At 42.6% G+C, this 8,695-nt stretch overlaps 1 pseudogene; it reads right to left on the bottom strand.

Moving 5' to 3' along the window:
- Nucleotides 1-340: 340 nt before the first annotated feature.
- Nucleotides 341-7,998, bottom strand: LOC119273536 (annotated as a pseudogene).
- Nucleotides 7,999-8,695: the final 697 nt, after the last annotated feature.

Raw genomic sequence — 8,695 nt, forward strand, 5'->3', positions numbered from 1 at the left:
AGCTCTTTATTCATAAAACTTTTCTGTTCTTTAAGCTCGTTTCTGAAGAAACTATTATGTTCAAATTGCAAAACCATGAAACTCCTGACATTGCTTTCAATCTCTTCTAACCTTTTAAGTTGAAGGTCACCAAATTTAGGTAGAGCCATAGTGACAAGCAAGCAAACTAACACACAAGCAAACAAAAAGCAAGCGGGCAAAAAGAGATAAATAGAGAAAGAGAGGGAGGATAGAGAGAGAGGGTGAATAAAACGGCAAGGGTGAAGTGGGGGAGAGGAAAACGAGAAGCAAATGGCAAATAATGTAATGTGGGAGATAAGGGTATGTGATGGGTACTTGGTATGTTGACTTTTGCGTAGACCTCCCCGGCAACGGCGCCAGAAATCCTTCTTGCTACCTCTTGAGCACTGCGTTGGTTTTCCCCGAAGAGGAAGGGATGATGCCGCAAAGTAGCATAAGTATTTCCCTCAGTTTTTGAGAACCAAGGTATCAATCCAGTAGGAGGCTACGCGCGAGTCCCTCGTACCTGCACAAAACAAATAAATCCTCGCAACCAACGCGAATAGGGGTTGTCACTCCCTACACGGCCACTTACGAGAGTGAGATCTGGTAGATATGATAAGATAATAGTTTTGGTATTTTTGTGATAAAGATGCAAAGTAAAATAAAAGCAAAGGAAATAACTAAGTAGTAGGAGATTAATATGATAAAGATAGACCCGGGGCCATAGGTTTCACTAGTGGCTTCTCTCGAAAGAATAAGTATTCTATGATGGGTGAACAAATTACTGTTGAGCAATTGATAGAACTGAGCATAGTTATGAGAATATCTAGGTATGATCATGTATATAGGCATCACGTCCGAGACAAGTAGACCAACTCCTGCCTGCATCTACTACTATTACTCCACTCATCGACCGCTATCCAGCATGCATCTAGAGTATTAAGTTAAAAACAGAGTAACGCCTTAAGCAAGATGACATGATGTAGAGGGATAAACTCATGCAATATGATGAAAACCCCATCTTGTTATCCTCGATGGCAACAATACAATACGTGCCTTGCTGCCCCAACTGTCATTGGGAAAGGACACCGCAAGATTGAACCCAAAGCTAAGCACTTCTCCCATTGCAAGAAAGATCAATCTAGTAGGCCAAACCAAACTGATAATTCGACTTGCAAAGATAACCAATCATACATAAAAGAATTCAGAGAAGATTCAAATATTCTTCATAGATAGACTTGATCATAAACCCACAATTCATCGATCTCAACAAACACACCGCAAAAAGAAGATTACATCGAATGGTTCTCCACAAGAGAGGGGGAGAACATTGTATTGAGATCCAAAAAGAGAGAAGAAGCCATCTAGCTAATAACTATGGACCCGTAGGTCTGAGGTAAACTACTCACACTTCATCGGAGGGGTTATGGTGTTGATGTAGAAGCCCTCCGTGATCGATGCCCCCTCCGGCGGAGCTCCGGAACAGGCCCCAAGATGGGGTCTCGTGGATACAGAAAGTTGCGGCAGTGGAATTAGGTTTTTGGCTCCGTATCTAATCGTTTGGGGATATGTAGGTATATATAGGAGGAAGGAGTACGTCGGTGGAGCAACAAGGGGCCCATGAGGGTGGAGGGCGCGCCTGGGGGGTAGGCGCGCCCCCTACCTCGTGGCCTCCTCTTTTGTGTCTTGACGTAGGGTCCAAGTCTCCCGGGTCTTGTTCGTTGAGAAAATCACGTTCCCGAAGGTTTCATTCCTTTTGGACTCCGTTTGATATTCCTATTCTTCGAAACCCTAAAACAGGAAAACAGGAGATTTGAATGATGCACCAGTATGATTTGGAGAATGAGAGCTGAAAGCTGGAACGAATAATTCTGAGATGATGGGCTCCGGAGAAACAAACTGATAATACTCCTGAATTGCTCCGGATGGGTGGAAGAGTTCTCACATTCGAAAACAATTATGAGAGGATGGCATAAGGCTAGAACCATGAATCTTTGAAAGAACGTGTAAAATTTGGAGGAAAACTCTTCTTCGGTCTTCAAGATTTGAGAATGACGACGAGAAACACCACCATGAATTGTTGAGGTACTCCGGAAGAATCAAAAGCGAAGAGGTTGAGCCAACGATGAAAAGAATTTGACCAATCTTGGAGAAATACATATGACTGATGATAATTCATTCTTACGTCAAAATTGGAAAATAATTTGAGAGTAACTCCGGGAAAATAGAGGAGTCAGGTAAGATCCTGGGAAAAGACCTGTGGGTTAGGGCCCACTCAAAAGAAACACTGTTGAACGATTATTTGAAAAGAGAGATTACACCGGTTGAATTAAATGGCTTGAATGAGATACCAATCTCGAAAGAGCTTGAACGAATGCAGAGTGGAAACACGAATCTTTGAGATATCTTTAGTACTCCGGAACAATTGAATAGCAAGCAGGGAATGATTATGAGGTGCACCGGTATGGGAAAAATATTTGAAACGAGGAAAAGGGATATGATCAGCAAAGCTTGAATTGAATCCACCGGAGAAGAAAGAGAACGAATAATGATGAACTTGTAGAGCATCTTCACGAGAACCACCGGGTAAGAACATTGATTGAAAAGAATGAAGATACTTCACATGAATAAAATGGATACTTGATTAAGAAATCTGAATCCTTGAAGAAAAGGGTGGGTCGGCGGAAAACAAAGACAACTTGGGGGCGGATGAAATGAGCACCGTTGAGAGAACTTAGAATTGAACTTGCGGATGTTGAAATGATCAGAACCACTTGAAGAGAAAGACATCGGTTGAAAGGGATTGACATGACAATCTCGATTAGCATGAAGGATTGGTATTCACATATGAGTATGAGAACACCGCTTCAAAAAGGTATGGAATCAACACTTGACTTCGAAGCAACTCGAATACCACAATCTGGCTTGCAAAATAAGGCGGAACAAATATATGATAGATCCCATATCGTATCATGTGTCTGTTGGAAAAGATATTCTAGGAGATACTTGAATTCCCACTTATAAGCTCCCGAAACTTTTTGGTTATGCAATCAGGTGTTGGGGATACAGGGGAAGCATAATATCTCACCCAAACTAGCAAAACCTACATCCAGCTGTATCCATTCTTCAACACATAACCAAGAAACCTTCGGAAATCATTTACCTCAACCTTCGAAAAGCATCCGTTATACGAGTTATGGCAATACTCCCGAACTCCCGCCCCAGTACTGGGTGGCGTCGAGGTTATCTCACCAACAACTGCATAAAAGAGATTTTCGATGTCGACGAAACTCAGGTATTCCAGAACTGCAACGATAAAATTATGACGACGACACCTCGGAGCTCAACTCCCCGGGACACTGCCACAACCCCTAAATGTCAGGAGGCACCAAGAACAATGTTCTCGTCACAGCTTCTTGTCATACATGCTCCACAATTCTTTGAGGCAGAACTTTGTAGCCACAGACCACTCCGGGTCTACACATTCCACATAGTTACATTTCACTTATTCCTACAGTATGAAAAAATATGGTCTCAATCATATATGCACAAATGCACTACAATTACAAGCAATGCACTACAAATATATTCTCAATCATATAAACAAAAAATGTAGCATGCAATGATATACATACATATATATATATATATATATATATATATATATATATATGGATCAATTAACTACAAGTATATGCTATTATGGGCTAAAACAAATATTAGACCGTAAAAAAGACAACATAAATACGGACTTTGTAAATGCATAAATTAATTGAAATTGTATGTAATTATGGGAAGAACAATGGATTACCCCGAAGTAAATCGAGAACGAGCTAATGTAAACATATATTTACAGTACGGAACAACATACCTTCTGACCACAGGCAAGAAAACGTCTGCTAGTGTCCAAGGAATCAAAAGCAACTAGCCTGACGCAAGGTTCTCGATGCAGACAACGAGAAGACAGATCGTGGGCAATGCCACTCCATTCATAGCAAGGGATAGTCGTAGGAAGCTAAACGAAACAATAGAGATAATGCACAAATCAACGCCTTGCGTTAAATACCGGTAATGAAGAACCCTAACCCTAAGCCTAGCACTATCTAGAGATTATATAGTAGGAGTGTACCTACAGGCTAGTCACGGATTCGCCGTCCGAAGAAGAGTTCGAGTCATCGCTCCATGAAACCATGGCGTAACGCGACCGACGAAAAGACGTGGATCGGTGGCGGTGGCGGCGGCGGCGGTCGCAATGGATAGACAGAACGTGCGTGGAGATCGTGAGGGAAGAACCGCCTCGACCAGGTGGCCAGCGCGGCCCATTTAAACGGGCTGTAATCAAAATAAAAATTGTTAAATGGGCTTGGCAACGGGAGCGGCCGTGTGTCGCGCCGTCTAACGGCATCCGTCGCCCCCCTCCACATCATTGCGACAAGCGGCCCGAGTTACACAACATGCCATAAAATGGTGGGTTTATCTTTTCTTTATGCGGGGAAATTGGTGGTTTTTTCGGTACCAAGTCTATACTCTATACCCAAGTGAGCTGGTATTTTCTATATCTAAATGGTGGTGAACCAGAGGAGTGGAAAAAAATTATTTATTACCACACATAATTACATCTTCTATATCTAAACTACTAGCCCCCACTAACCTATTTCTCTTAACATGCAAGTTTGCCACCTCATCATTCAACATGCATGGAGAAAGGTCCACCACAACATGCAAACAAAAGATTCCCCCAACAACATATGCATGTTCCACGTAACCATTTTTCTATGAATATATTGCAAAACATTCCCACAACAACGTGCGGGGTATCGTCTAGTTTTCTAATATAATATAACTCGAGTGGACAACACAAAAGATGCCATCATTATAATGGCTCAAATGCTATCCATTTCCCATGATTTAAGTCCCTAGTGAATGCCTCCTGTTTAGTCCATATATGCTACAAGCGCTATCTCAAGGTCCTGGCCTCTTGCAAGAGTATATATCATGTATGCAGTAACACATTGTAAACACCTCACTATTAGATCACTGGATTCATCCGTACATAACTCTAGCAAGTGTTCTACTCTTCTTCACCCACCCCGCTTCTGCACATGATAACAGGAAAAGTTAATGAATGACAAGTTAAAAACAATTATAACCTACAATGCGTACAAAAACTTACTTCTTATTTAGTTTGCATTTCTTGCTGCGTTTAGTGTGCCCTAGCAATTTGCATGCGCCCCACCTGATTCTGATCTCGTCATACGAAAGTGACCTACCATTTTTCGACATAGGGCGGTTCTCATCTACCTTAGCTGCACCTTCCGTTGATACTTTAATAGGATCTTGAACTTCAACTATGTTGCCTTCACCATCGTCTACATATTCAATTGCACACCTACTGAGATCAGCCGTTTTCTTACTCAAATTTTTCTCTAGCTGATCATACTCATGGTTCTTAGCTATCACGGCCTTCAAAGTCTCATGTAACTGACCCCACAAAGTTGGGTGTTTGCAAGCCTCATGCATAGCTTCTGAAGCCAACACACTAACCTGGCTATATTTCATTCTTTCAGCTGCCCTACTCCATTCAAATCCCAACAGATCGCTTGTCGCGCCTCGCGGGCAGTCCCAACCTTGCGTCTTTTGTGAACCGCACAAGAACTAAACACTTTGGTATTTCATATATATTCAAGTACTTCAGTACATGGAACATGTGCTTGCAAGGTAGACCCTTTCGAATCATTCTTCTGCAGCTGCACCTTATAGTTTCTGCGGAATTTACTCGTGTATACTCAACCCAAAAACGGCTCTTCCGGTTTTTCTTCCAGGCCACGATGTACTGCTGTGATATGTCTCCGAGCTTTATTTCTACAATGTCCATGCTGCCAATTTGCCTAAGATCATCTTGGAACATATAGAAGTTTGCTGGAGTGAAGACGTGAGAAGCAGCTATCTTAAGTTCCCTCGAGCTAGTAACCGGCACCGGTAAACTTTGTGAGGCCATGCAGTCATCCCGCGCCTCGTTCTCATGGATACATACAATGGTGTTCTCATAGTGCAAAATCATATCCACCAGGGTCATTTCACCGTCTAAGTGGAGGTGAATGCATGAGTTTATACTTTCACTCCTCTGGTGGCTTTTCATGCCAAACCAGAACCCCTCTGTCAGATAAGCTGCGACCCACAGTCTCCTCTTCTTATACATCCGTCTCAACCATGTTACTATTTTTTCGACTGCCATCTTCTTTTGGAAAACACGTGCCATGTCTTGTCAAACGTGGTCATGGACGTGCTGTAGTACATAAGAGTTCGGAACTCCTTCAAGGACTTGTGACTGAGGTGAATCTTCATATTTTTTTTCTATATGGCACATACATATATGGTGCCACGTGTCTGGCAAGACTTGGCGAATTTCCTTGATCATCACAGCGTCGGCATCCGTGATAGCACTCTTCGGCATCTTTTGACACATGGACCTCAAAAATGTCTGCAGCAGCCACACATATGTCTCGTTGGTCTCGTCCGAAACTATGGCACAAGCAAAAACAATGGTCTTCCGGTGATTGTTAAGGCCAACAAAAGGTATGAATGGCATACCATACCGGTTCATCTTGTATGTGCTATCAAATACAAGCACGTCACCGAAGTCCTCATAGTCATGACGAGACTGGGAGTCACACCAGAACATCCTATTCATATGTCCTTTATTATCTAGCTTGTACTCGAAAAAGAAGCTAGGATCCCTCTGTTTCCTACTGGCTATGATGCCTATGGCTGTGGCAGCATCACCTTCTGAAAGTAGCTTCCTCTTCCCCCTGGCGCAAAGGTTATATATTTTACACCTGGTAAAACCAATACAGTCATACCATACATGTTTGCTGATGAAGGAATCCATCATGTCGTGAATTCTAATCCCTGCAGCTCCCATGGACATTATCTGAGCTTTCTGGCACTCTTTGATTTTCTGTGTGACCAAAGAAAAGGTACCTCATCCAGTCCTGCCAAGATATGGCTATGCTTGTCCTCAAAACTATCAACATACCAAAGCCCATGCTTTTGGTCAAGCTTCACGGTCAGGTGCGCTTCGTAGTGGCAGCGTGTCTCGGGTCTGAGCCTACGGTTGTGTCCTTCCTCGGTTAGCAACCTGCTATCACGTTATCCTTGTCTGGAACAAACAAACCGCCTATAATGCATATGATGTGACTCGGTTTGCTATACCTCACATTATTCTTTCTAATGCTGAAACCATTATCTCTAGCATAGCTGTTGTAGAAATCATATGCAGCATCGTGAGACATAGAAGTCATTTGTATTATCTGCATGAACATCTCCCTCTTATCATCTGCACTGGCAGTATCTTGGACATTCTTTTCCCCCTCATCTTCTGTGACCTACACAATCATAACATAGCCATGAAAACAACTTTCTATGGTATAACATTACTTCCATACAACATTGATTACATACGTACCTCACTCATCATGACCGACGACTGCGACTCCCCAGAATCAGGTGCACCTAATGATTAGTCATCAAGGCCTGTCTCCGCGTCGGATTCACCATAATAGTCGTACGCATTATGACATTCAGAAATGAGCTGGAAAATATAACACAAATACATAAGTACTTATCATATAATATTCCAGGATAAATTCAATTTGCATGCCAATAAAAAATTCCACTTCCATACCTGACTAATGTAATCTTCATTCGAGATCTCCGAGTTGTTTTTCGGACCATCATCATGCTCATTGTTTTCCTGATCATCATCATGCTCATCCATCTATAAATTTTCAACACAAAAATATAATCTTGTCGGATGCCACCAAAAAATTACAACATGATAATGCCACTCACATTAAGATCTTCCAATTCGCCCCCATTCTCTGACATATCTCCACGATCTGAATGTTCATCATCTAGCCAATCTTCTATCCAGTCTTTCATCAGTTCTCCAAACTCCATGTCATACATCATATCAGTTAACTCATCGTCCGCCATTTCCTACAACAAATAATATGTATCATCACATGTGCAAACATTATCAATGCTGAAATATACAACACCTAGCACATGATCACGGATGTTAATTAAACTACCCCAACCGGAGAGCGCCCCAACAGAGGGCGTTCAGATCGTGCACACAACCGACGCCAACGACCTCTAACCACCCATGGATCCTCCCCCTCTCCACACTGGTCATCGGTGTTAAGGTACGTCAACCCTAGTAAGGAAGATGCCCACGACACTAGTAGGTGATCACTTTGGATCGCGAGAAGTAGCGCTACCCGTGATAACATGTGCCGCCAGATACCTAGCCCACGGCACCAGTCGTGATCACTTTGGATCCCTGGATACCTAGGTAAGTGTAACACCCACGATGCGGCTATATCTCCCACGTGTCGGAGCACGACTTAGAGGCATAGCCTCATAGTAGGCATGTCGCAAGAGGGGTAATCTTTACACATCCCATGTATTGAATAAGAAAGGGATAAAGAGTTGGCTTACAAACGCCACTTCACACAATACATAAATATAGCATTACATCATACAGAATACAATCAAGGTCCGACTACGGAACCAAATAAAGAAAGACAACCCCTAATGCTAGATCCCCGATCGCCTCGACTGGGCTCCACTACTGATCAATTGGAAACGAAACAACACAATCGAACACGATCTTCATCGAGCTCCTCCT

Source organism: Triticum dicoccoides, chromosome 3A, assembly GCF_002162155.2.
Source record: "Triticum dicoccoides isolate Atlit2015 ecotype Zavitan chromosome 3A, WEW_v2.0, whole genome shotgun sequence".
In the NCBI taxonomy this organism is placed as follows: domain Eukaryota; kingdom Viridiplantae; phylum Streptophyta; class Magnoliopsida; order Poales; family Poaceae; genus Triticum; species Triticum dicoccoides.